This window comes from Phyllobates terribilis, unplaced genomic scaffold (genome assembly GCF_046119375.1).
Source record: "Phyllobates terribilis strain yellow unplaced genomic scaffold, ASM4611937v1 Scaffold_124__1_contigs__length_5142088, whole genome shotgun sequence".
In the NCBI taxonomy this organism is placed as follows: Eukaryota; Metazoa; Chordata; class Amphibia; order Anura; family Dendrobatidae; genus Phyllobates; species Phyllobates terribilis.
Genome location: NW_027362884.1, coordinates 4,059,206 through 4,086,210, shown reverse-complemented (window position 1 = coordinate 4,086,210; position 27,005 = coordinate 4,059,206). Strand labels below are relative to the sequence as shown.

Sequence of the window (27,005 nt, the reverse complement as noted above, 5' to 3'; positions counted from 1 at the left end):
GTCCATCTGCTCCCGGCGTTTTGTTATTTTGTAGCGTATTAATTGTATTAAAAACTTCCTCTTTAGTAAAATTCCCTATTAAAAAAGATTTATCTTCCGCATTAAAATTTTTTTCCAGTCCTTCTAAAAAATGTTTTTTTAGAGACACATCCGTGTTTTTAACAGAAAATAAATCATCATAAAATTCTTTTGCTTTCATCTTCTTCCCCTCCAAACTTGTTTCTCCTTCCAAAACCTTCATATAATCCTTCTTGTCACATATTTTTTTAAAAAAGAATTTTGTGCATTTTTCATCCTCGTCTAAAACTTTTACTCGGGAATTAAAAATAATTTCTTTACCTTTTTCTTTCAGGCAGTTTTGGATCTTTTCTTTTGTTGTTCGGATCGCCTCCTGCAGATCACATCCGTTATTTTCGAGGTGAAAAAAACATTGCAGTTTAGCATTAAGATCATTATAAAAAATACGTTTTGCAGCAGCTTTCTTCTTTCCTTCTTTAATAAAAAATATTTTTACCTCCTTCTTGACAAAATCCCACCAATTAAAAATAGATTTAAAAAACGTTTTTTTTAGCTTCAGTTTTTCATACAGCTTTTTAAAACCTTCCATAACCACCTCGTCTTGTAGTAGGGATACATTAAATTTCCAGTGTGACGGTCTTTTATCCACATCTGATTCTATTTTAAAACTACATTCTATTATTTTATGATCTGAAAAAGGTGTTGAATGCGTTTTAAAACCTGAGCATGTTAGGGCTTGAGATATAAAAATATAATCTATTCTGGATGAAACACCTCTCCCCACCCAAGTGACTTCATGCTCCTTTTTTTGTCCATCTAATGCCCATGTATCTTTAAGATTAAAAGCTGCTAAAATATTTCTAAGACATGAAGCTGACCCATCTTTTACATTTTTTAAATGACAATTAAAATCCCCACCTAAAACTAATGGATCTACTCCAGGTAAAAACAGCTGCAACAGTTCAAACAAATGTAATCTCAAGGCTTTTTCTGCATTTGCATACACATTAAAACACCTCACTTTCTTCCCATTTTTCTGCACATCAATTCTTAAAATCCTCCCAGGGTATATCTCTTCATAATTTACAATCTCCCAATCTTTAGAGCATAAAAACCCCACACCATCACTTTTTGACTCGTTCCCACCAGAAAAGCATAAGTTACCCTTCCATATACCCTGTAAATATTCATAGCTTATTTTTTTTGTCAAATTACATTCTTGTAGAAAGATAAAATCAATATTTTCATTATTTAAAAAATCATATAAAGCAGTTCTCTTATATAGGTCGTTAAACCCCTGAACATTCAGGGACATTGAGCGGATCATCTTCTAACATTTAGTGCAGGGCTCTTCCCTCCGCCCTCATTCTCTACTGCCGGAGAAGATGGGTCTACCTCCAGATCTGATACATCCGAAGATGACACACTCCCCAGCAGACTTGTTGCTTCTAATGCCTTTACTTTCCCACCACATGGTATTCCTTCATTATCACTTCTATCCACACTTCTTTTTAGAGATTTTTCTGTGCAGTCCATTTGTACCTGCGCGCAAGGTAAGCTCTGCGACAGGGAATTAGTAGGAGTGGACTCCACTACTTCTGGAATATCACTTTCCCCTCCACAACTACTCCCTTTACTTAGTGGAGAAATTTCTTGCAACATTTGACTCTTCTCTTCTCTCTTCTGATCTTCTTTCTTCTGTTCTTCTATCTTCTTCTTTTCATTCTTATCTTCTTTCTTCTTATCTTCTTTCTTCTGCTCTTCTCTCTTTTTCCTTTCCATCTGTTTCTTTATCTCCATGGCCCTTTTTTCTATGTCCTCTATCCTCTTCTGTTTTTCCTCTTCCTTCTTTCTCTTCCTTTCTTCCAACTTCCTTTCCTCTTCTTCTTGTGATTTTTTAACCCGTTCCTCCTTCTTCTTCTCCTTCATTGCCCGTCCCTCCTCTTCCTCTTTTCTCTTTCTTTCTGTCTCCTCCTTCTCACTCCTTTCTTTCTCCTCTTCCCCTTTTTCCTCTTCAGCAGCAATGCCTGCTTCCACATCGTCTTTAGCTTCTTGTTGCTGTTCTTCAGGCGATGTGTCCATCTCCTCTACATCCTTTTTCTTATTTTTAGGGCACTCATCCATCTGGTGAGGAGTACCCATGCAACTAAAACACTTGTTACATTCTGCATCCAGATGTCCATATTTTTTACACACACGGCAGTAGTGTGGCATCCCTGGGAAGAATAAATAACCGCGGCTATGGTTGATATAAACCTGCGGCGGAGGTCTGGACACGCCCCCCTCCTCATTCGGGTTCTTCCTAAATGATACCACATACACACGTTTCCCGTTCCACACTCCAAACTGTGTTTCCCCGCGTCTCTTAGGGATGATTTTGTCACAATACATTGATAGGTAACTTTCAACCTCAGAGTCTGTAATAAATGGACTAAACAAATGAATCGTCAGTACTTTCATTGAAAACTGAAAAGAGGGGATTACTTTCACCCCCTCCAGCTCTACCTTCTCTTTATTTACTTCATAAAGAGCGTAGGCACTTTCACACTGCGAGGCTTTATTAAGCGTAACATCATAAAGTCCTCGAGAAAAAAAAGATTGAAAGCAAAAAAGATGCTCCTTGTCGATCTTCAAGAGCTTACAAATAACATTGAAAATAAATTGAGAATCTTTCACCTGCCGGTGGTCAGGAGCAACCACGAACCTGATGGTGTCCTTCAGCGGATGCTCCTCCGAGAAATAATCATTCGGGTTGCTTGCTTGATTCTCCTTCCTTCCTCCAGGGTTTCTCCTTGTCTCCATGATTTTCCTCTTCTTTTCCAGATACCAAGGAAAATATCACACACGGATCGCAGCCTCCACGAAGTTCGTCCTCCCTCCAACACACCGTCCTCCGTAAAGAAAAGGCACTGCAGCTTTAGCACCGATTCCCAAAAGCAGCACTGGATATCTCCAAAGGCCAAGAATCGGTTCTGCCACCACAGTAACCTTCAGCCCAATGTCACAACCCACTACAGATCGTGCAAAAAGGCCGAGAAGCGATAACCAGAATTGGTTTCAAACTACGGAGCCACCCAAGGATCCTGAAAAGTCCATTTGTGGAGATGAGCTCCTGGACTCCCGTTAAGAAGACATGTTGTCAACCTCTAGATCCCTTACATGCCTGCACTTTTCGGCTTGCTGCTGCTGCAATCCACGCGTTTTAGATCTGCATAACTCCACCTCTTTAAACACAGCACCTTCACCCCCTGCTGTTCCCACCCGCCTCAACACCGTTGGAAGGGAGGAGAACCAATTAAGGCGGGGGGTGGGGTGGAACGAGCAGCTGTCTACCCTTAGCAGGAGGGCTCCTGATTACATACCTCTCCTGCTGCTGCTGCTGCTGGCTGTCCAGCAGCAGACTGAAGGTGGCTGCTGCTGTGCACAGGTATATAAAGGCTCAGAGCCTATTATGACACGCGCAGCCAGCGTTCCATTGCCACATTCCATCTACTGCAGGCAGGATACCTGGCTGGCTGAATGTCGCTGAGAAGCTCACAGAGACCGCCATAAGCAACAGTTTAACAGAATGCCACAGACTAATCAACCAAACTTTTTGGGTTGGGTTCTCTTTTATAGTCTGCAGGCATTAAATTAAAGAAGTCAGTGTTCCAGCAGAAGGAGACAACGTTTCAGAAAAGGCATTGTAGCAAACCAAAAAAGAAATTTTAAGCGCAGCAGAGTAACCAGCGCACATACCTGTTAGCTCAGGTGAGTTTAAAAGGCTGCTGTTGATAACAAGGGCATTTGCTAAATAGATGGTGTGTGTGCAACAATATACTGAAAGGTCAATTATATTGTGCAGCTTATCTCACCACCTGTAGTTATTTAGGTGAAAGCTCCAAAATGCTTGCCTAATATGTCTGTTTATCCAAAAGGAAGTAAAAAGGGAGAGCTAGAAAGATAGCATTGCATCACATTACATGGCAATGCAATGCACAGTTGCTGAAGTTGAACCAAAATGAGCTTGTAATCTGGCTTCTGCAACTTTGAACATGAAAAATCCAATGAGGAGAAGAAAAGCAAAGCCAAAGAGTCCATCCCAAAATCCGACAAACAAGCAAAATGAACAAAAAACATTGAATTCAATTCTTTCTGATTTTAGAAACTGCATTAAAGAAGGGGTGCACCGGTCCTGGAGATACTGCAATACCAGGTCAATGCGTGGAGTGGACAGAGCAAGCTCTTTTTCCATCTCCCTGTTCTAAAAATCCATTTAATATATGGTCCCCAGATAGGGGACGTATCAGATATTAAACTGATAAGAACAGATACTACACTTGATCTTAGCCAAAAGGCCGAGAAGCGATAACCAGAATTGGTTTCAAACTACGGAGCCACCCAAGGATCCTGAAAAGTCCATTTGTGGAGATGAGCTCCTGGACTCCCGTTAAGAAGACATGTTGTCAACCTCTAGATCCCTTACATGCCTGCACTTTTCGGCTTGCTGCTGCTGCAATCCACGCGTTTTAGATCTGCATAACTCCACCTCTTTAAACACAGCACCTTCACCCCCTGCTGTTCCCACCCGCCTCAACACCGTTGGAAGGGAGGAGAACCAATTAAGGCGGGGGGTGGGGTGGAACGAGCAGCTGTCTACCCTTAGCAGGAGGGCTCCTGATTACATACCTCTCCTGCTGCTGCTGCTGCTGGCTGTCCAGCAGCAGACTGAAGGTGGCTGCTGCTGTGCACAGGTATATAAAGGCTCAGAGCCTATTATGACACGCGCAGCCAGCGTTCCATTGCCACATTCCATCTACTGCAGGCAGGATACCTGGCTGGCTGAATGTCGCTGAGAAGCTCACAGAGACCGCCATAAGCAACAGTTTAACAGAATGCCACAGACTAATCAACCAAACTTTTTGGGTTGGGTTCTCTTTTATAGTCTGCAGGCATTAAATGAAAGAAGTCAGTGTTCCAGCAGAAGGAGACAACGTTTCAGAAAAGGCATTGTAGCAAACCAAAAAAGAAATTTTAAGCGCAGCAGAGTAACCAGCGCACATACCTGTTAGCTCAGGTGAGTTTAAAAGGCTGCTGTTGATAACAAGGGCATTTGCTAAATAGATGGTGTGTGTGCAACAATATACTGAAAGGTCAATTATATTGTGCAGCTTATCTCACCACCTGTAGTTATTTAGGTGAAAGCTCCAAAATGCTTGCCTAATATGTCTGTTTATCCAAAAGGAAGTAAAAAGGGAGAGCTAGAAAGATAGCATTGCATCACATTACATGGCAATGCAATGCACAGTTGCTGAAGTTGAACCAAAATGAGCTTGTAATCTGGCATCTGCAACTTTGAACATGAAAAATCCAATGAGGAGAAGAAAAGCAAAGCCAAAGAGTCCATCCCAAAATCCGACAAACAAGCAAAATGAACAAAAAACATTGAATTCAATTCTTTCTGATTTTAGAAACTGCATTAAAGAAGGGGTGCACCGGTCCTGGAGATACTGCAATACCAGGTCAATGCGTGGAGTGGACAGAGCAAGCTCTTTTTCCATCTCCCTGTTCTAAAAATCCATTTAATATATGGTCCCCAGATAGGGGACGTATCAGATATTAAACTGATAAGAACAGATACTACACTTGATCTTAGCCAAAAGGCCGAGAAGCGATAACCAGAATTGGTTTCAAACTACGGAGCCACCCAAGGATCCTGAAAAGTCCATTTGTGGAGATGAGCTCCTGGACTCCCGTTAAGAAGACATGTTGTCAACCTCTAGATCCCTTACATGCCTGCACTTTTCGGCTTGCTGCTGCTGCAATCCACGCGTTTTAGATCTGCATAACTCCACCTCTTTAAACACAGCACCTTCACCCCCTGCTGTTCCCACCCGCCTCAACACCGTTGGAAGGGAGGAGAACCAATTAAGGCGGGGGGTGGGGTGGAACGAGCAGCTGTCTACCCTTAGCAGGAGGGCTCCTGATTACATACCTCTCCTGCTGCTGCTGCTGCTGCTGGCTGTCCAGCAGCAGACTGAAGGTGGCTGCTGCTGTGCACAGGTATATAAAGGCTCAGAGCCTATTATGACACGCGCAGCCAGCGTTCCATTGCCACATTCCATCTACTGCAGGCAGGATACCTGGCTGGCTGAATGTCGCTGAGAAGCTCACAGAGACCGCCATAAGCAACAGTTTAACAGAATGCCACAGACTAATCAACCAAACTTTTTGGGTTGGGTTCTCTTTTATAGTCTGCAGGCATTAAATGAAAGAAGTCAGTGTTCCAGCAGAAGGAGACAACGTTTCAGAAAAGGCATTGTAGCAAACCAAAAAAGAAATTTTAAGCGCAGCAGAGTAACCAGCGCACATACCTGTTAGCTCAGGTGAGTTTAAAAGGCTGCTGTTGATAACAAGGGCATTTGCTAAATAGATGGTGTGTGTGCAACAATATACTGAAAGGTCAATTATATTGTGCAGCTTATCTCACCACCTGTAGTTATTTAGGTGAAAGCTCCAAAATGCTTGCCTAATATGTCTGTTTATCCAAAAGGAAGTAAAAAGGGAGAGCTAGAAAGATAGCATTGCATCACATTACATGGCAATGCAATGCACAGTTGCTGAAGTTGAACCAAAATGAGCTTGTAATCTGGCTTCTGCAACTTTGAACATGAAAAATCCAATGAGGAGAAGAAAAGCAAAGCCAAAGAGTCCATCCCAAAATCCGACAAACAAGCAAAATGAACAAAAAACATTGAATTCAATTCTTTCTGATTTTAGAAACTGCATTAAAGAAGGGGTGCACCGGTCCTGGAGATACTGCAATACCAGGTCAATGCGTGGAGTGGACAGAGCAAGCTCTTTTTCCATCTCCCTGTTCTAAAAATCCATTTAATATATGGTCCCCAGATAGGGGACGTATCAGATATTAAACTGATAAGAACAGATACTACACTTGATCTTAGCCAAAAGGCCGAGAAGCGATAACCAGAATTGGTTTCAAACTACGGAGCCACCCAATGATCCTGAAAAGTCCATTTGTGGAGATGAGCTCCTGGACTCCCGTTAAGAAGACATGTTGTCAACCTCTAGATCCCTTACATGCCTGCACTTTTCGGCTTGCTGCTGCTGCAATCCACGCGTTTTAGATCTGCATAACTCCACCTCTTTAAACACAGCACCTTCACCCCCTGCTGTTCCCACCCGCCTCAACACCGTTGGAAGGGAGGAGAACCAATTAAGGCGGGGTGTGGGGTGGAACGAGCAGCTGTCTACCCTTAGCAGGAGGGCTCCTGATTACATACCTCTCCTGCTGCTGCTGCTGCTGCTGGCTGTCCAGCAGCAGACTGAAGGTGGCTGCTGCTGTGCACAGGTATATAAAGGCTCAGAGCCTATTATGACACGCGCAGCCAGCGTTCCATTGCCACATTCCATCTACTGCAGGCAGGATACCTGGCTGGCTGAATGTCGCTGAGAAGCTCACAGAGACCGCCATAAGCAACAGTTTAACAGAATGCCACAGACTAATCAACCAAACTTTTTGGGTTGGGTTCTCTTTTATAGTCTGCAGGCATTAAATGAAAGAAGTCAGTGTTCCAGCAGAAGGAGACAACGTTTCAGAAAAGGCATTGTAGCAAACCAAAAAAGAAATTTTAAGCGCAGCAGAGTAACCAGCGCACATACCTGTTAGCTCAGGTGAGTTTAAAAGGCTGCTGTTGATAACAAGGGCATTTGCTAAATAGATGGTGTGTGTGCAACAATATACTGAAAGGTCAATTATATTGTGCAGCTTATCTCACCACCTGTAGTTATTTAGGTGAAAGCTCCAAAATGCTTGCCTAATATGTCTGTTTATCCAAAAGGAAGTAAAAAGGGAGAGCTAGAAAGATAGCATTGCATCACATTACATGGCAATGCAATGCACAGTTGCTGAAGTTGAACCAAAATGAGCTTGTAATCTGGCTTCTGCAACTTTGAACATGAAAAATCCAATGAGGAGAAGCAAAGCAAAGCCAAAGAGTCCATCCCAAAATCCGACAAACAAGCAAAATGAACAAAAAACATTGAATTCAATTCTTTCTGATTTTAGAAACTGCATTAAAGAAGGGGTGCACCGGTCCTGGAGATACTGCAATACCAGGTCAATGCGTGGAGTGGACAGAGCAAGCTCTTTTTCCATCTCCCTGTTCTAAAAATCCATTTAATATATGGTCCCCAGATAGGGGACGTATCAGATATTAAACTGATAAGAACAGATACTACACTTGATCTTAGCCAAAAGGCCGAGAAGCGATAACCAGAATTGGTTTCAAACTACGGAGCCACCCAAGGATCCTGAAAAGTCCATTTGTGGAGATGAGCTCCTGGACTCCCGTTAAGAAGACATGTTGTCAACCTCTAGATCCCTTACATGCCTGCACTTTTCGGCTTGCTGCTGCTGCAATCCACGCGTTTTAGATCTGCATAACTCCACCTCTTTAAACACAGCACCTTCACCCCCTGCTGTTCCCACCCGCCTCAACACCGTTGGAAGGGAGGAGAACCAATTAAGGCGGGGGGTGGGGTGGAACGAGCAGCTGTCTACCCTTAGCAGGAGGGCTCCTGATTACATACCTCTCCTGCTGCTGCTGCTGCTGGCTGTCCAGCAGCAGACTGAAGGTGGCTGCTGCTGTGCACAGGTATATAAAGGCTCAGAGCCTATTATGACACGCGCAGCCAGCGTTCCATTGCCACATTCCATCTACTGCAGGCAGGATACCTGGCTGGCTGAATGTCGCTGAGAAGCTCACAGAGACCGCCATAAGCAACAGTTTAACAGAATGCCACAGACTAATCAACCAAACTTTTTGGGTTGGGTTCTCTTTTATAGTCTGCAGGCATTAAATGAAAGAAGTCAGTGTTCCAGCAGAAGGAGACAACGTTTCAGAAAAGGCATTGTAGCAAACCAAAAAAGAAATTTTAAGCGCAGCAGAGTAACCAGCGCACATACCTGTTAGCTCAGGTGAGTTTAAAAGGCTGCTGTTGATAACAAGGGCATTTGCTAAATAGATGGTGTGTGTGCAACAATATACTGAAAGGTCAATTATATTGTGCAGCTTATCTCACCACCTGTAGTTATTTAGGTGAAAGCTCCAAAATGCTTGCCTAATATGTCTGTTTATCCAAAAGGAAGTAAAAAGGGAGAGCTAGAAAGATAGCATTGCATCACATTACATGGCAATGCAATGCACAGTTGCTGAAGTTGAACCAAAATGAGCTTGTAATCTGGCTTCTGCAACTTTGAACATGAAAAATCCAATGAGGAGAAGAAAAGCAAAGCCAAAGAGTCCATCCCAAAATCCGACAAACAAGCAAAATGAACAAAAAACATTGAATTCAATTCTTTCTGATTTTAGAAACTGCATTAAAGAAGGGGTGCACCGGTCCTGGAGATACTGCAATACCAGGTCAATGCGTGGAGTGGACAGAGCAAGCTCTTTTTCCATCTCCCTGTTCTAAAAATCCATTTAATATATGGTCCCCAGATAGGGGACGTATCAGATATTAAACTGATAAGAACAGATACTACACTTGATCTTAGCCAAAAGGCCGAGAAGCGATAACCAGAATTGGTTTCAAACTACGGAGCCACCCAAGGATCCTGAAAAGTCCATTTGTGGAGATGAGCTCCTGGACTCCCGTTAAGAAGACATGTTGTCAACCTCTAGATCCCTTACATGCCTGCACTTTTCGGCTTGCTGCTGCTGCAATCCACGCGTTTTAGATCTGCATAACTCCACCTCTTTAAACACAGCACCTTCACCCCCTGCTGTTCCCACCCGCCTCAACACCGTTGGAAGGGAGGAGAACCAATTAAGGCGGGGTGTGGGGTGGAACGAGCAGCTGTCTACCCTTAGCAGGAGGGCTCCTGATTACATACCTCTCCTGCTGCTGCTGCTGCTGCTGGCTGTCCAGCAGCAGACTGAAGGTGGCTGCTGCTGTGCACAGGTATATAAAGGCTCAGAGCCTATTATGACACGCGCAGCCAGCGTTCCATTGCCACATTCCATCTACTGCAGGCAGGATACCTGGCTGGCTGAATGTCGCTGAGAAGCTCACAGAGACCGCCATAAGCAACAGTTTAACAGAATGCCACAGACTAATCAACCAAACTTTTTGGGTTGGGTTCTCTTTTATAGTCTGCAGGCATTAAATGAAAGAAGTCAGTGTTCCAGCAGAAGGAGACAACGTTTCAGAAAAGGCATTGTAGCAAACCAAAAAAGAAATTTTAAGCGCAGCAGAGTAACCAGCGCACATACCTGTTAGCTCAGGTGAGTTTAAAAGGCTGCTGTTGATAACAAGGGCATTTGCTAAATAGATGGTGTGTGTGCAACAATATACTGAAAGGTCAATTATATTGTGCAGCTTATCTCACCACCTGTAGTTATTTAGGTGAAAGCTCCAAAATGCTTGCCTAATATGTCTGTTTATCCAAAAGGAAGTAAAAAGGGAGAGCTAGAAAGATAGCATTGCATCACATTACATGGCAATGCAATGCACAGTTGCTGAAGTTGAACCAAAATGAGCTTGTAATCTGGCTTCTGCAACTTTGAACATGAAAAATCCAATGAGGAGAAGAAAAGCAAAGCCAAAGAGTCCATCCCAAAATCCGACAAACAAGCAAAATGAACAAAAAACATTGAATTCAATTCTTTCTGATTTTAGAAACTGCATTAAAGAAGGGGTGCACCGGTCCTGGAGATACTGCAATACCAGGTCAATGCGTGGAGTGGACAGAGCAAGCTCTTTTTCCATCTCCCTGTTCTAAAAATCCATTTAATATATGGTCCCCAGATAGGGGACGTATCAGATATTAAACTGATAAGAACAGATACTACACTTGATCTTAGCCAAAAGGCCGAGAAGCGATAACCAGAATTGGTTTCAAACTACGGAGCCACCCAAGGATCCTGAAAAGTCCATTTGTGGAGATGAGCTCCTGGACTCCCGTTAAGAAGACATGTTGTCAACCTCTAGATCCCTTACATGCCTGCACTTTTCGGCTTGCTGCTGCTGCAATCCACGCGTTTTAGATCTGCATAACTCCACCTCTTTAAACACAGCACCTTCACCCCCTGCTGTTCCCACCCGCCTCAACACCGTTGGAAGGGAGGAGAACCAATTAAGGCGGGGGGTGGGGTGGAACGAGCAGCTGTCTACCCTTAGCAGGAGGGCTCCTGATTACATACCTCTCCTGCTGCTGCTGCTGCTGGCTGTCCAGCAGCAGACTGAAGGTGGCTGCTGCTGTGCACAGGTATATAAAGGCTCAGAGCCTATTATGACACGCGCAGCCAGCGTTCCATTGCCACATTCCATCTACTGCAGGCAGGATACCTGGCTGGCTGAATGTCGCTGAGAAGCTCACAGAGACCGCCATAAGCAACAGTTTAACAGAATGCCACAGACTAATCAACCAAACTTTTTGGGTTGGGTTCTCTTTTATAGTCTGCAGGCATTAAATGAAAGAAGTCAGTGTTCCAGCAGAAGGAGACAACGTTTCAGAAAAGGCATTGTAGCAAACCAAAAAAGAAATTTTAAGCGCAGCAGAGTAACCAGCGCACATACCTGTTAGCTCAGGTGAGTTTAAAAGGCTGCTGTTGATAACAAGGGCATTTGCTAAATAGATGGTGTGTGTGCAACAATATACTGAAAGGTCAATTATATTGTGCAGCTTATCTCACCACCTGTAGTTATTTAGGTGAAAGCTCCAAAATGCTTGCCTAATATGTCTGTTTATCCAAAAGGAAGTAAAAAGGGAGAGCTAGAAAGATAGCATTGCATCACATTACATGGCAATGCAATGCACAGTTGCTGAAGTTGAACCAAAATGAGCTTGTAATCTGGCTTCTGCAACTTTGAACATGAAAAATCCAATGAGGAGAAGAAAAGCAAAGCCAAAGAGTCCATCCCAAAATCCGACAAACAAGCAAAATGAACAAAAAACATTGAATTCAATTCTTTCTGATTTTAGAAACTGCATTAAAGAAGGGGTGCACCGGTCCTGGAGATACTGCAATACCAGGTCAATGCGTGGAGTGGACAGAGCAAGCTCTTTTTCCATCTCCCTGTTCTAAAAATCCATTTAATATATGGTCCCCAGATAGGGGACGTATCAGATATTAAACTGATAAGAACAGATACTACACTTGATCTTAGTCAAAAGGCCGAGAAGCGATAACCAGAATTGGTTTCAAACTACGGAGCCACCCAAGGATCCTGAAAAGTCCATTTGTGGAGATGAGCTCCTGGACTCCCGTTAAGAAGACATGTTGTCAACCTCTAGATCCCTAACATGCCTGCACTTTTCGGCTTGCTGCTGCTGCAATCCACGCGTTTTAGATCTGCATAACTCCACCTCTTTAAACACAGCACCTTCACCCCCTGCTGTTCCCACCCGCCTCAACACCGTTGGAAGGGAGGAGAACCAATTAAGGCGGGGGGTGGGGTGGAACGAGCAGCTGTCTACCCTTAGCAGGAGGGCTCCTGATTACATACCTCTCCTGCTGCTGCTGCTGCTGGCTGTCCAGCAGCAGACTGAAGGTGGCTGCTGCTGTGCACAGGTATATAAAGGCTCAGAGCCTATTATGACACGCGCAGCCAGCGTTCCATTGCCACATTCCATCTACTGCAGGCAGGATACCTGGCTGGCTGAATGTCGCTGAGAAGCTCACAGAGACCGCCATAAGCAACAGTTTAACAGAATGCCACAGACTAATCAACCAAACTTTTTGGGTTGGGTTCTCTTTTATAGTCTGCAGGCATTAAATGAAAGAAGTCAGTGTTCCAGCAGAAGGAGACAACGTTTCAGAAAAGGCATTGTAGCAAACCAAAAAAGAAATTTTAAGCGCAGCAGAGTAACCAGCGCACATACCTGTTAGCTCAGGTGAGTTTAAAAGGCTGCTGTTGATAACAAGGGCATTTGCTAAATAGATGGTGTGTGTGCAACAATATACTGAAAGGTCAATTATATTGTGCAGCTTATCTCACCACCTGTAGTTATTTAGGTGAAAGCTCCAAAATGCTTGCCTAATATGTCTGTTTATCCAAATGGAAGTAAAAAGGGAGAGCTAGAAAGATAGCATTGCATCACATTACATGGCAATGCAATGCACAGTTGCTGAAGTTGAACCAAAATGAGCTTGTAATCTGGCTTCTGCAACTTTGAACATGAAAAATCCAATGAGGAGAAGAAAAGCAAAGCCAAAGAGTCCATCCCAAAATCCGACAAACAAGCAAAATGAACAAAAAACATTGAATTCAATTCTTTCTGATTTTAGAAACTGCATTAAAGAAGGGGTGCACCGGTCCTGGAGATACTGCAATACCAGGTCAATGCGTGGAGTGGACAGAGCAAGCTCTTTTTCCATCTCCCTGTTCTAAAAATCCATTTAATATATGGTCCCCAGATAGGGGACGTATCAGATATTAAACTGATAAGAACAGATACTACACTTGATCTTAGCCAAAAGGCCGAGAAGCGATAACCAGAATTGGTTTCAAACTACGGAGCCACCCAAGGATCCTGAAAAGTCCATTTGTGGAGATGAGCTCCTGGACTCCCGTTAAGAAGACATGTTGTCAACCTCTAGATCCCTTACATGCCTGCACTTTTCGGCTTGCTGCTGCTGCAATCCACGCGTTTTAGATCTGCATAACTCCACCTCTTTAAACACAGCACCTTCACCCCCTGCTGTTCCCACCCGCCTCAACACCGTTGGAAGGGAGGAGAACCAATTAAGGCGGGGGGTGGGGTGGAACGAGCAGCTGTCTACCCTTAGCAGGAGGGCTCCTGATTACATACCTCTCCTGCTGCTGCTGCTGCTGGCTGTCCAGCAGCAGACTGAAGGTGGCTGCTGCTGTGCACAGGTATATAAAGGCTCAGAGCCTATTATGACACGCGCAGCCAGCGTTCCATTGCCACATTCCATCTACTGCAGGCAGGATACCTGGCTGGCTGAATGTCGCTGAGAAGCTCACAGAGACCGCCATAAGCAACAGTTTAACAGAATGCCACAGACTAATCAACCAAACTTTTTGGGTTGGGTTCTCTTTTATAGTCTGCAGGCATTAAATGAAAGAAGTCAGTGTTCCAGCAGAAGGAGACAACGTTTCAGAAAAGGCATTGTAGCAAACCAAAAAAGAAATTTTAAGCGCAGCAGAGTAACCAGCGCACATACCTGTTAGCTCAGGTGAGTTTAAAAGGCTGCTGTTGATAACAAGGGCATTTGCTAAATAGATGGTGTGTGTGCAACAATATACTGAAAGGTCAATTATATTGTGCAGCTTATCTCACCACCTGTAGTTATTTAGGTGAAAGCTCCAAAATGCTTGCCTAATATGTCTGTTTATCCAAAAGGAAGTAAAAAGGGAGAGCTAGAAAGATAGCATTGCATCACATTACATGGCAATGCAATGCACAGTTGCTGAAGTTGAACCAAAATGAGCTTGTAATCTGGCTTCTGCAACTTTGAACACGAAAAATCCAATGAGGAGAAGAAAAGCAAAGCCAAAGAGTCCATCCCAAAATCCGACAAACAAGCAAAATGAACAAAAAACATTGAATTCAATTCTTTCTGATTTTAGAAACTGCATTAAAGAAGGGGTGCACCGGTCCTGGAGATACTGCAATACCAGGTCAATGCGTGGAGTGGACAGAGCAAGCTCTTTTTCCATCTCCCTGTTCTAAAAATCCATTTAATATATGGTCCCCAGATAGGGGACGTATCAGATATTAAACTGATAAGAACAGATACTACACTTGATCTTAGCCAAAAGGCCGAGAAGCGATAACCAGAATTGGTTTCAAACTACGGAGCCACCCAAGGATCCTGAAAAGTCCATTTGTGGAGATGAGCTCCTGGACTCCCGTTAAGAAGACATGTTGTCAACCTCTAGATCCCTTACATGCCTGCACTTTTCGGCTTGCTGCTGCTGCAATCCACGCGTTTTAGATCTGCATAACTCCACCTCTTTAAACACAGCACCTTCACCCCCTGCTGTTCCCACCCGCCTCAACACCGTTGGAAGGGAGGAGAACCAATTAAGGCGGGGGGTGGGGTGGAACGAGCAGCTGTCTACCCTTAGCAGGAGGGCTCCTGATTACATACCTCTCCTGCTGCTGCTGCTGCTGGCTGTCCAGCAGCAGACTGAAGGTGGCTGCTGCTGTGCACAGGTATATAAAGGCTCAGAGCCTATTATGACACGCGCAGCCAGCGTTCCATTGCCACATTCCATCTACTGCAGGCAGGATACCTGGCTGGCTGAATGTCGCTGAGAAGCTCACAGAGACCGCCATAAGCAACAGTTTAACAGAATGCCACAGACTAATCAACCAAACTTTTTGGGTTGGGTTCTCTTTTATAGTCTGCAGGCATTAAATGAAAGAAGTCAGTGTTCCAGCAGAAGGAGACAACGTTTCAGAAAAGGCATTGTAGCAAACCAAAAAAGAAATTTTAAGCGCAGCAGAGTAACCAGCGCACATACCTGTTAGCTCAGGTGAGTTTAAAAGGCTGCTGTTGATAACAAGGGTATTTGCTAAATAGATGGTGTGTGTGCAACAATATACTGAAAGGTCAATTATATTGTGCAGCTTATCTCACCACCTGTAGTTATTTAGGTGAAAGCTCCAAAATGCTTGCCTAATATGTCTGTTTATCCAAAAGGAAGTAAAAAGGGAGAGCTAGAAAGATAGCATTGCATCACATTACATGGCAATGCAATGCACAGTTGCTGAAGTTGAACCAAAATGAGCTTGTAATCTGGCTTCTGCAACTTTGAACATGAAAAATCCAATGAGGAGAAGAAAAGCAAAGCCAAAGAGTCCATCCCAAAATCCGACAAACAAGCAAAATGAACAAAAAACATTGAATTCAATTCTTTCTGATTTTAGAAACTGCATTAAAGAAGGGGTGCACCGGTCCTGGAGATACTGCAATACCAGGTCAATGCGTGGAGTGGACAGAGCAAGCTCTTTTTCCATCTCCCTGTTCTAAAAATCCATTTAATATATGGTCCCCAGATAGGGGACGTATCAGATATTAAACTGATAAGAACAGATACTACACTTGATCTTAGCCAAAAGGCCGAGAAGCGATAACCAGAATTGGTTTCAAACTACGGAGCCACCCAAGGATCCTGAAAAGTCCATTTGTGGAGATGAGCTCCTGGACTCCCGTTAAGAAGACATGTTGTCAACCTCTAGATCCCTTACATGCCTGCACTTTTCGGCTTGCTGCTGCTGCAATCCACGCGTTTTAGATCTGCATAACTCCACCTCTTTAAACACAGCACCTTCACCCCCTGCTGTTCCCACCCGCCTCAACACCGTTGGAAGGGAGGAGAACCAATTAAGGCGGGGGGTGGGGTGGAACGAGCAGCTGTCTACCCTTAGCAGGAGAGCTCCTGATTACATACCTCTCCTGCTGCTGCTGCTGCTGGCTGTCCAGCAGCAGACTGAAGGTGGCTGCTGCTGTGCACAGGTATATAAAGGCTCAGAGCCTATTATGACACGCGCAGCCAGCGTTCCATTGCCACATTCCATCTACTGCAGGCAGGATACCTGGCTGGCTGAATGTCGCTGAGAAGCTCACAGAGACCGCCATAAGCAACAGTTTAACAGAATGCCACAGACTAATCAACCAAACTTTTTGGGTTGGGTTCTCTTTTATAGTCTGCAGGCATTAAATGAAAGAAGTCAGTGTTCCAGCAGAAGGAGACAACGTTTCAGAAAAGGCATTGTAGCAAACCAAAAAAGAAATTTTAAGCGCAGCAGAGTAACCAGCGCACATACCTGTTAGCTCAGGTGAGTTTAAAAGGCTGCTGTTGATAACAAGGGCATTTGCTAAATAGATGGTGTGTGTGCAACAATATACTGAAAGGTCAATTATATTGTGCAGCTTATCTCACCACCTGTAGTTATTTAGGTGAAAGCTCCAAAATGCTTGCCTAATATGTCTGTTTATCCAAAAGGAAGTAAAAAGGGAGAGCTAGAAAGATAGCATTGCATCACATTACATGGCAATGCAATGCACAGTTGCTGAAGTTGAACCAAAATGAGCTTGTAATCTGGCTTCTGCAACTTTGAACATGAAAAATCCAATGAGGAGAAGAAAAGCAAAGCCAAAGAGTCCATCCCAAAATCCGACAAACAAGCAAAATGAACAAAAAACATTGAATTCAATTCTTTCTGATTTTAGAAACTGCATTAAAGAAGGGGTGCACCGGTCCTGGAGATACTGCAATACCAGGTCAATGCGTGGAGTGGACAGAGCAAGCTCTTTTTCCATCTCCCTGTTCTAAAAATCCATTTAATATATGGTCCCCAGATAGGGGACGTATCAGATATTAAACTGATAAGAACAGATACTACACTTGATCTTAGCCAAAAGGCCGAGAAGCGATAACCAGAATTGGTTTCAAACTACGGAGCCACCCAAGGATCCTGAAAAGTCCATTTGTGGAGATGAGCTCCTGGACTCCCGTTAAGAAGACATGTTGTCAACCTCTAGATCCCTTACATGCCTGCACTTTTCGGCTTGCTGCTGCTGCAATCCACGCGTTTTAGATCTGCATAACTCCACCTCTTTAAACACAGCACCTTCACCCCCTGCTGTTCCCACCCGCCTCAACACCGTTGGAAGGGAGGAGAACCAATTAAGGCGGGGGGTGGGGTGGAACGAGCAGCTGTCTACCCTTAGCAGGAGGGCTCCTGATTACATACCTCTCCTGCTGCTGCTGCTGCTGGCTGTCCAGCAGCAGACTGAAGGTGGCTGCTGCTGTGCACAGGTATATAAAGGCTCAGAGCCTATTATGACACGCGCAGCCAGCGTTCCATTGCCACATTCCATCTACTGCAGGCAGGATACCTGGCTGGCTGAATGTCGCTGAGAAGCTCACAGAGACCGCCATAAGCAACAGTTTAACAGAATGCCACAGACTAATCAACCAAACTTTTTGGGTTGGGTTCTCTTTTATAGTCTGCAGGCATTAAATGAAAGAAGTCAGTGTTCCAGCAGAAGGAGACAACGTTTCAGAAAAGGCATTGTAGCAAACCAAAAAAGAAATTTTAAGCGCAGCAGAGTAACCAGCGCACATACCTGTTAGCTCAGGTGAGTTTAAAAGGCTGCTGTTGATAACAAGGGCATTTGCTAAATAGATGGTGTGTGTGCAACAATATACTGAAAGGTCAATTATATTGTGCAGCTTATCTCACCACCTGTAGTTATTTAGGTGAAAGCTCCAAAATGCTTGCCTAATATGTCTGTTTATCCAAAAGGAAGTAAAAAGGGAGAGCTAGAAAGATAGCATTGCATCACATTACATGGCAATGCAATGCACAGTTGCTGAAGTTGAACCAAAATGAGCTTGTAATCTGGCTTCTGCAACTTTGAACATGAAAAATCCAATGAGGAGAAGAAAAGCAAAGCCAAAGAGTCCATCCCAAAATCCGACAAACAAGCAAAATGAACAAAAAACATTGAATTCAATTCTTTCTGATTTTAGAAACTGCATTAAAGAAGGGGTGCACCGGTCCTGGAGATACTGCAATACCAGGTCAATGCGTGGAGTGGACAGAGCAAGCTCTTTTTCCATCTCCCTGTTCTAAAAATCCATTTAATATATGGTCCCCAGATAGGGGACGTATCAGATATTAAACTGATAAGAACAGATACTACACTTGATCTTAGCCAAAAGGCCGAGAAGCGATAACCAGAATTGGTTTCAAACTACGGAGCCACCCAAGGATCCTGAAAAGTCCATTTGTGGAGATGAGCTCCTGGACTCCCGTTAAGAAGACATGTTGTCAACCTCTAGATCCCTTACATGCCTGCACTTTTCGGCTTGCTGCTGCTGCAATCCACGCGTTTTAGATCTGCATAACTCCACCTCTTTAAACACAGCACCTTCACCCCCTGCTGTTCCCACCCGCCTCAACACCGTTGGAAGGGAGGAGAACCAATTAAGGCGGGGGGTGGGGTGGAACGAGCAGCTGTCTACCCTTAGCAGGAGGGCTCCTGATTACATACCTCTCCTGCTGCTGCTGCTGCTGGCTGTCCAGCAGCAGACTGAAGGTGGCTGCTGCTGTGCACAGGTATATAAAGGCTCAGAGCCTATTATGACACGCGCAGCCAGCGTTCCATTGCCACATTCCATCTACTGCAGGCAGGATACCTGGCTGGCTGAATGTCGCTGAGAAGCTCACAGAGACCGCCATAAGCAACAGTTTAACAGAATGCCACAGACTAATCAACCAAACTTTTTGGGTTGGGTTCTCTTTTATAGTCTGCAGGCATTAAATGAAAGAAGTCAGTGTTCCAGCAGAAGGAGACAACGTTTCAGAAAAGGCATTGTAGCAAACCAAAAAAGAAATTTTAAGCGCAGCAGAGTAACCAGCGCACATACCTGTTAGCTCAGGTGAGTTTAAAAGGCTGCTGTTGATAACAAGGGCATTTGCTAAATAGATGGTGTGTGTGCAACAATATACTGAAAGGTCAATTATATTGTGCAGCTTATCTCACCACCTGTAATTATTTAGGTGAAAGCTCCAAAATGCTTGCCTAATATGTCTGTTTATCCAAAAGGAAGTAAAAAGGGAGAGCTAGAAAGATAGCATTGCATCACATTACATGGCAATGCAATGCACAGTTGCTGAAGTTGAACCAAAATGAGCTTGTAATCTGGCTTCTGCAACTTTGAACATGAAAAATCCAATGAGGAGAAGAAAAGCAAAGCCAAAGAGTCCATCCCAAAATCCGACAAACAAGCAAAATGAACAAAAAACATTGAATTCAATTCTTTCTGATTTTAGAAACTGCATTAAAGAAGGGGTGCACCGGTCCTGGAGATACTGCAATACCAGGTCAATGCGTGGAGTGGACAGAGCAAGCTCTTTTTCCATCTCCCTGTTCTAAAAATCCATTTAATAAATGGTCCCCAGATAGGGGACGTATCAGATATTAAACTGATAAGAACAGATTTTTTTTTTTTTTTTTTAAAACCTATTCAGGTTAAAATTAAAGTCCACTCCACAGTCCTCTTCTCCCCAAAGGGAGACAAGACGTGGACTCCAACTTAAATCATCATCAGGTTTTGGTACTTTTAATGTCAGAAAAAAAAATTACAAAAATACAACAATACTTTCAAAGAAAGAAATGTTTCAGAACCTGAATGGATACCAAAAAAATAAAAATTAAATTATAACTGTATTAACAACAGTAATAACATCAAGTAAAATACTTGTAACCATTATCAAAAGCATGAACCCCAACCCAACTCAGAACCTTAAGGGACAAATCTTCAACCCTTGATGCTGAAAAAACTTGTTTCGATACACCATCTGGTATTCTATATTTCACACAAAAAACATTTTTATCTCTTATTAGTTCTTTCCTAACATTCTCTATAAGATAGTCCAAACGTTTCTCATCATACAACTTACGGTACAACCGGTTAAAATATTCTGCATTCTTTATAAACATAGGTTGTTGAAAAACAACTATATTTTCTTCCATTGCCACCTCCACTTCCTGTTCCTTTCTCTTTTCTTGCTTTTTAACCTTACCACGGCCAGTTCCCTGACTTACACCTCCCATTTCACTCTCTACCCTATCCCCCCAATCTACTCTTGTTTTCTCCATCTCCCTCTGCACTCCTACAGGTTTGCTTTCTTTTCCCTTTACCACCAACACCTTTTCTACACTTTCCTCCTTTCTCTCTACCAAAACCTTTTTAACCACTACCTCCTTCTCTTTATTTCTTTTCCTCTTTGGGCAATTCTTAAAAACATGCGTATCTTCCTGACACAAGTTGCACTTCCTCCGATCTTTACAATCCTTTGACTCATGATCACCTTTTTTGCAAAAACCACATACACCACCCGAACAATTTTCCTTTCCATGCCCGTATTGACGACAAACTCGACAAAAAGTGGGTATACCACTGAAAAAAATATCACCATTTATATTACCCAACTTAAACCTAGCTGGGGGAAGCAACACAGTCCCCTGCTCATCTTCTTTGAAACGGACCAAAAATTTCCACTTCGAAGTCCAAAAACCAAATTCATTATAAATCTTCCCTTTTGGTGTTACTGACAAACAAAAAAACTCCAAAAATGTAAGAACATCCTCTTCGTCCACCAATGGAGAGTACATTTTAACAATGATCCATTTATCTCTAACGGGGAAGTGTGGCATTACACTTATCCCCTCCATTCTTTTATCCTGGCTTGCAGTCATTTTCCTTAGATATCCTTCAAAAAAAACTTTGTCAACAAAAACTATATCATAAACACCCCTCCTGGGGTAGTCCATTATCGCCAACACTTCTTCTGTCTTCAAACCAAAAAGATCCACAAGAACTTAACTCATCACATACCTAAAATCCTTTTGATCTCGAAAGTTCTCCTGAACAACCAAACGAATAGAATTCTGCACCTTAGCGAATTCAGGCACATGATCTTCCTCTCCTTCATGTGATGCTGCAGACATCTTCTTCACAAACAGGTTCTCCTCTTCTCAATAGAAACCTTCAACACCGAAGTGCCAGGTAGATGATCGCCTCCCGTTGCCCGGGGACTAATCCGACTCCCTAATAGCAGCAGGGAGGTGAAGCCCTGCTGAAAAACAGAGCGATCCCCCCAGGCCAAGGAGCCGGGTACCCCGAGCACCTCTCAGCCAAGACCAAGGCAGCAGCCGCTAGATCACTGCACTTGATCTTAGCCAAAAGGCCGAGAAGCGATAACCAGAATTGGTTTCAAACTACGGAGCCACCCAAGGATCCTGAAAAGTCCATTTGTGGAGATGAACTCCTGGACTCCCGTTAAGAAGACATGTTGTCAACCTCTAGATCCCTTACATGCCTGCACTTTTCGGCTTGCTGCTGCTGCAATCCACGCGTTTTAGATCTGCATAACTCCACCTCTTTAAACACAGCACCTTCACCCCCTGCTGTTCCCACCCGCCTCAACACCGTTGGAAGGGAGGAGAACCAATTAAGGCGGGGGGTGGGGTGGAACGAGCAGCTGTCTACCCTTAGCAGGAGGGCTCCTGATTACATACCTCTCCTGCTGCTGCTGCTGCTGCTGGCTGTCCAGCAGCAGACTGAAGGTGGCTGCTGCTGTGCACAGGTATATAAAGGCTCAGAGCCTATTATGACACGCGCAGCCAGCGTTCCATTGCCACATTCCATCTACTGCAGGCAGAATACCTGGCTGGCTGAATGTCGCTGAGAAGCTCACAGAGACCGCCATAAGCAACAGTTTAACAGAATGCCACAGACTAATCAACCAAACTTTTTGGGTTGGGTTCTCTTTTATAGTCTGCAGGCATTAAATGAAAGAAGTCAGTGTTCCAGCAGAAGGAGACAACGTTTCAGAAAAGGCATTGTAGCAAACCAAAAAAGAAATTTTAAGCGCAGCAGAGTAACCAGCGCACATACCTGTTAGCTCAGGTGAGTTTAAAAGGCTGCTGTTGATAACAAGGGCATTTGCTAAATAGATGGTGTGTGTGCAACAATATACTGAAAGGTCAATTATATTGTGCAGCTTATCTCACCACCTGTAGTTATTTAGGTGAAAGCTCCAAAATGCTTGCCTAATATGTCTGTTTATCCAAAAGGAAGTAAAAAGGGAGAGCTAGAAAGATAGCATTGCATCACATTACATGGCAATGCAATGCACAGTTGCTGAAGTTGAACCAAAATGAGCTTGTAATCTGGCTTCTGCAACTTTGAACATGAAAAATCCAATGAGGAGAAGAAAAGCAAAGCCAAAGAGTCCATCCCAAAATCCGACAAACAAGCAAAATGAACAAAAAACATTGAATTCAATTCTTTCTGATTTTAGAAACTGCATTAAAGAAGGGGTGCACCGGTCCTGGAGATACTGCAATACCAGGTCAATGCGTGGAGTGGACAGAGCAAGCTCTTTTTCCATCTCCCTGTTCTAAAAATCCATTTAATATATGGTCCCCAGATAGGGGACGTATCAGATATTAAACTGATAAGAACAGATACTACACTTGATCTTAGCCAAAAGGCCGAGAAGCGATAACCAGAATTGGTTTCAAACTACGGAGCCACCCAAGGATCCTGAAAAGTCCATTTGTGGAGATGAGCTCCTGGACTCCCGTTAAGAAGACATGTTGTCAACCTCTAGATCCCTTACATGCCTGCACTTTTCGGCTTGCTGCTGCTGCAATCCACGCGTTTTAGATCTGCATAACTCCACCTCTTTAAACACAGCACCTTCACCCCCTGCTGTTCCCACCCGCCTCAACACGGTTGGAAGGGAGGAGAACCAATTAAGGCGGGGGGTGGGGTGGAACGAGCAGCTGTCTACCCTTAGCAGGAGGGCTCCTGATTACATACCTCTCCTGCTGCTGCTGCTGCTGGCTGTCCAGCAGCAGACTGAAGGTGGCTGCTGCTGTGCACAGGTATATAAAGGCTCAGAGCCTATTATGACACGCGCAGCCAGCGTTCCATTGCCACATTCCATCTACTGCAGGCAGGATACCTGGCTGGCTGAATGTCGCTGAGAAGCTCACAGAGACCGCCATAAGCAACAGTTTAACAGAATGCCACAGACTAATCAACCAAACTTTTTGGGTTGGGTTCTCTTTTATAGTCTGCAGGCATTAAATGAAAGAAGTCAGTGTTCCAGCAGAAGGAGACAACGTTTCAGAAAAGGCATTGTAGCAAACCAAAAAAGAAATTTTAAGCGCAGCAGAGTAACCAGCGCACATACCTGTTAGCTCAGGTGAGTTTAAAAGGCTGCTGTTGATAACAAGGGCATTTGCTAAATAGATGGTGTGTGTGCAACAATATACTGAAAGGTCAATTATATTGTGCAGCTTATCTCACCACCTGTAGTTATTTAGGTGAAAGCTCCAAAATGCTTGCCTAATATGTCTGTTTATCCAAAAGGAAGTAAAAAGGGAGAGCTAGAAAGATAGCATTGCATCACATTACATGGCAATGCAATGCACAGTTGCTGAAGTTGAACCAAAATGAGCTTGTAATCTGGCTTCTGCAACTTTGAACATGAAAAATCCAATGAGGAGAAGAAAAGCAAAGCCAAAGAGTCCATCCCAAAATCCGACAAACAAGCAAAATGAACAAAAAACATTGAATTAAATTCTTTCTGATTTTAGAAACTGCATTAAAGAAGGGGTGCACCGGTCCTGGAGATACTGCAATACCAGGTCAATGCGTGGAGTGGACAGAGCAAGCTCTTTTTCCATCTCCCTGTTCTAAAAATCCATTTAATATATGGTCCCCAGATAGGGGACGTATCAGATATTAAACTGATAAGAACAGATACTACACTTGATCTTAGCCAAAAGGCCGAGAAGCGATAACCAGAATTGGTTTCAAACTACGGAGCCACCCAAGGATCCTGAAAAGTCCATTTGTGGAGATGAGCTCCTGGACTCCCGTTAAGAAGACATGTTGTCAACCTCTAGATCCCTTACATGCCTGCACTTTTCGGCTTGCTGCTGCTGCAATCCACGCGTTTTAGATCTGCATAGCTCCACCTCTTTAAACACAGCACCTTCACCCCCTGCTGTTCCCACCCGCCTCAACACCGTTGGAAGGGAGGAGAACCAATTAAGGCGGGGGGTGGGGTGGAACGAGCAGCTGTCTACCCTTAGCAGGAGGGCTCCTGATTACATACCTCTCCTGCTGCTGCTGCTGCTGGCTGTCCAGCAGCAGACTGAAGGTGGCTGCTGCTGTGCACAGGTATATAAAGGCTCAGAGCCTATTATGACACGCGCAGCCAGCGTTCCATTGCCACATTCCATCTACTGCAGGCAGGATACCTGGCTGGCTGAATGTCGCTGAGAAGCTCACAGAGACCGCCATAAGCAACAGTTTAACAGAATGCCACAGACTAATCAACCAAACTTTTTGGGTTGGGTTCTCTCTTATAGTCTGCAGGCATTAAATGAAAGAAGTCAGTGTTCCAGCAGAAGGAGACAACGTTTCAGAAAAGGCATTGTAGCAAACCAAAAAAGAAATTTTAAGCGCAGCAGAGTAACCAGCGCACATACCTGTTAGCTCAGGTGAGTTTAAAAGGCTGCTGTTGATAACAAGGGCATTTGCTAAATAGATGGTGTGTGTGCAACAATATACTGAAAGGTCAATTATATTGTGCAGCTTATCTCACCACCTGTAGTTATTTAGGTGAAAGCTCCAAAATGCTTGCCTAATATGTCTGTTTATCCAAAAGGAAGTAAAAAGGGAGAGCTAGAAAGATAGCATTGCATCACATTACATGGCAATGCAATGCACAGTTGCTGAAGTTGAACCAAAATGAGCTTGTAATCTGGCTTCTGCAACTTTGAACATGAAAAATCCAATGAGGAGAAGAAAAGCAAAGCCAAAGAGTCCATCCCAAAATCCGACAAACAAGCAAAATGAACAAAAAACATTGAATTCAATTCTTTCTGATTTTAGAAACTGCATTAAAGAAGGGGTGCACCGGTCCTGGAGATACTGCAATACCAGGTCAATGCGTGGAGTGGACAGAGCAAGCTCTTTTTCCATCTCCCTGTTCTAAAAATCCATTTAATATATGGTCCCCAGATAGGGGACGTATCAGATATTAAACTGATAAGAACAGATTTTTTTTTTTTTTTTTTTTTTTTAGAACCTATTCAGGTTAAAATTAAAGTCCACTCCACAGTCCTCTTCTCCCCAAAGGGAGACAAGACGTGGACTCCAACTTAAATCATCATCAGGTTTTGGTACTTTTAATGTCAGAAAAAAAAATTACAAAAATACAACAATACTTACAAAGAAAGAAATGTTTCAGAACCTGAATGGATACCAAAAAAATAAAAATTAAATTATAACTGTATTAACAACAGTAATAACATCAAGTAAAATACTTGTAACCATTATCAAAAGCATGAACCCCAACCCAACTCAGAACCTTAAGGGACAAATCTTCAAACCTTGATGCTGAAAAAACTTGTTTCGATACACCATCTGGTATTCTATATTTCACACAAAAAACATTTTTATCTCTTATTAGTTCTTTCCTAACATTCTCTATAAGATAGTCCAAACGTTTCTCATCATACAACTTACGGTACAACCGGTTAAAATATTCTGCATTCTTTATAAACATAGGTTGTTGAAAAACAACTATATTTTCTTCCATTGCCACCTCCACTTCCTGTTCCTTTCTCTTTTCTTGCTTTTTAACCTTACCACGGCCAGTTCCCTGACTTACACCTCCCATTTCACTCTCTACCCTATCCCCCCAATCTACTCTTGTTTTCTCCATCTCCCTCTGCACTCCTACAGGTTTGCTTTCTTTTCCCTTTACCACCAACACCTTTTCTACACTTTCCTCCTTTCTCTCTACCAAAACCTTTTTAACCACTACCTCCTTCTCTTTATTTCTTTTCCTCTTTGGGCAATTCTTAAAAACATGCGTATCTTCCTGACACAAGTTGCACTTCCTCCGATCTTTACAATCCTTTGACTCATGATCACCTTTTTTGCAAAAACCACATACACCACCCGAACAATTTTCCTTTCCATGCCCGTATTGACGACAAACTCGACAAAAAGTGGGTATACCTCTGAAAAAAATATCACCATTTATATTACCCAACTTAAACCTAGCTGGGGGAAGCAACACAGTCCCCTGCTCATCTTCTTTGAAACGGACCAAAAATTTCCACTTCGAAGTCCAAAAACCAAATTCATTATAAATCTTCCCTTTTGGTGTTACTGACAAACAAAAAAACTCCAAAAATGTAAGAACATCCTCTTCGTCCACCAATGGAGAGTACATTTTAACAATGATCCATTTATCTCTAACGGGGAAGTGTGGCATTACACTTATCCCCTCCATTCTTTTATCCTGGCTTGCAGTCATTTTCCTTAGATATCCTTCAAAAAAAACTTTGTCAACAAAAACTATATCATAAACACCCCTCCTGGGGTAGTCCATTATC

At 43.4% G+C, this 27,005-nt stretch overlaps 15 non-coding genes and 1 pseudogene across 15 annotated transcripts; all 16 read right to left on the bottom strand.

Annotated features, from left to right (window-relative positions):
• Positions 1-4,176: 4,176 nt before the first annotated feature.
• On the bottom strand, positions 4,177-4,367 carry LOC141203633 (U2 spliceosomal RNA). Its single transcript, XR_012274666.1, has one exon. It is a non-coding gene; the product is annotated as a U2 spliceosomal RNA (small nuclear RNA).
• Positions 4,368-5,482: 1,115 nt separating this feature from the next.
• LOC141203632 (U2 spliceosomal RNA) lies at positions 5,483-5,673 on the bottom strand. The gene has a single exon (XR_012274665.1). It is a non-coding gene; the product is annotated as a U2 spliceosomal RNA (small nuclear RNA).
• Positions 5,674-6,791: 1,118 nt separating this feature from the next.
• LOC141203630 (U2 spliceosomal RNA) lies at positions 6,792-6,982 on the bottom strand. Its single transcript, XR_012274663.1, has one exon. It is a non-coding gene; the product is annotated as a U2 spliceosomal RNA (small nuclear RNA).
• A 1,118-nt stretch (positions 6,983-8,100) lies between these two features.
• Positions 8,101-8,291, bottom strand: LOC141203629 (U2 spliceosomal RNA). The gene has a single exon (XR_012274662.1). It is a non-coding gene; the product is annotated as a U2 spliceosomal RNA (small nuclear RNA).
• Positions 8,292-9,406: 1,115 nt separating this feature from the next.
• On the bottom strand, positions 9,407-9,597 carry LOC141203628 (U2 spliceosomal RNA). Its single transcript, XR_012274661.1, has one exon. It is a non-coding gene; the product is annotated as a U2 spliceosomal RNA (small nuclear RNA).
• A 1,118-nt stretch (positions 9,598-10,715) lies between these two features.
• Positions 10,716-10,906, bottom strand: LOC141203627 (U2 spliceosomal RNA). The gene has a single exon (XR_012274660.1). It is a non-coding gene; the product is annotated as a U2 spliceosomal RNA (small nuclear RNA).
• Positions 10,907-12,021: 1,115 nt separating this feature from the next.
• Positions 12,022-12,212, bottom strand: LOC141203866 (U2 spliceosomal RNA). Its single transcript, XR_012274889.1, has one exon. It is a non-coding gene; the product is annotated as a U2 spliceosomal RNA (small nuclear RNA).
• A 1,115-nt stretch (positions 12,213-13,327) lies between these two features.
• LOC141203626 (U2 spliceosomal RNA) lies at positions 13,328-13,518 on the bottom strand. The gene has a single exon (XR_012274659.1). It is a non-coding gene; the product is annotated as a U2 spliceosomal RNA (small nuclear RNA).
• Positions 13,519-14,633: 1,115 nt separating this feature from the next.
• Positions 14,634-14,824, bottom strand: LOC141203625 (U2 spliceosomal RNA). Its single transcript, XR_012274658.1, has one exon. It is a non-coding gene; the product is annotated as a U2 spliceosomal RNA (small nuclear RNA).
• Positions 14,825-15,939: 1,115 nt separating this feature from the next.
• Positions 15,940-16,130, bottom strand: LOC141203624 (U2 spliceosomal RNA). The gene has a single exon (XR_012274657.1). It is a non-coding gene; the product is annotated as a U2 spliceosomal RNA (small nuclear RNA).
• Positions 16,131-17,245: 1,115 nt separating this feature from the next.
• Positions 17,246-17,436, bottom strand: LOC141203622 (U2 spliceosomal RNA). Its single transcript, XR_012274656.1, has one exon. It is a non-coding gene; the product is annotated as a U2 spliceosomal RNA (small nuclear RNA).
• Positions 17,437-18,551: 1,115 nt separating this feature from the next.
• Positions 18,552-18,742, bottom strand: LOC141203621 (U2 spliceosomal RNA). The gene has a single exon (XR_012274655.1). It is a non-coding gene; the product is annotated as a U2 spliceosomal RNA (small nuclear RNA).
• A 1,115-nt stretch (positions 18,743-19,857) lies between these two features.
• LOC141203204 (U2 spliceosomal RNA) lies at positions 19,858-20,037 on the bottom strand (annotated as a pseudogene).
• A 2,856-nt stretch (positions 20,038-22,893) lies between these two features.
• On the bottom strand, positions 22,894-23,084 carry LOC141203620 (U2 spliceosomal RNA). The gene has a single exon (XR_012274654.1). It is a non-coding gene; the product is annotated as a U2 spliceosomal RNA (small nuclear RNA).
• A 1,115-nt stretch (positions 23,085-24,199) lies between these two features.
• LOC141203618 (U2 spliceosomal RNA) lies at positions 24,200-24,390 on the bottom strand. The gene has a single exon (XR_012274652.1). It is a non-coding gene; the product is annotated as a U2 spliceosomal RNA (small nuclear RNA).
• Positions 24,391-25,505: 1,115 nt separating this feature from the next.
• Positions 25,506-25,691, bottom strand: LOC141203252 (U2 spliceosomal RNA). The gene has a single exon (XR_012274372.1). It is a non-coding gene; the product is annotated as a U2 spliceosomal RNA (small nuclear RNA).
• Positions 25,692-27,005: the final 1,314 nt, after the last annotated feature.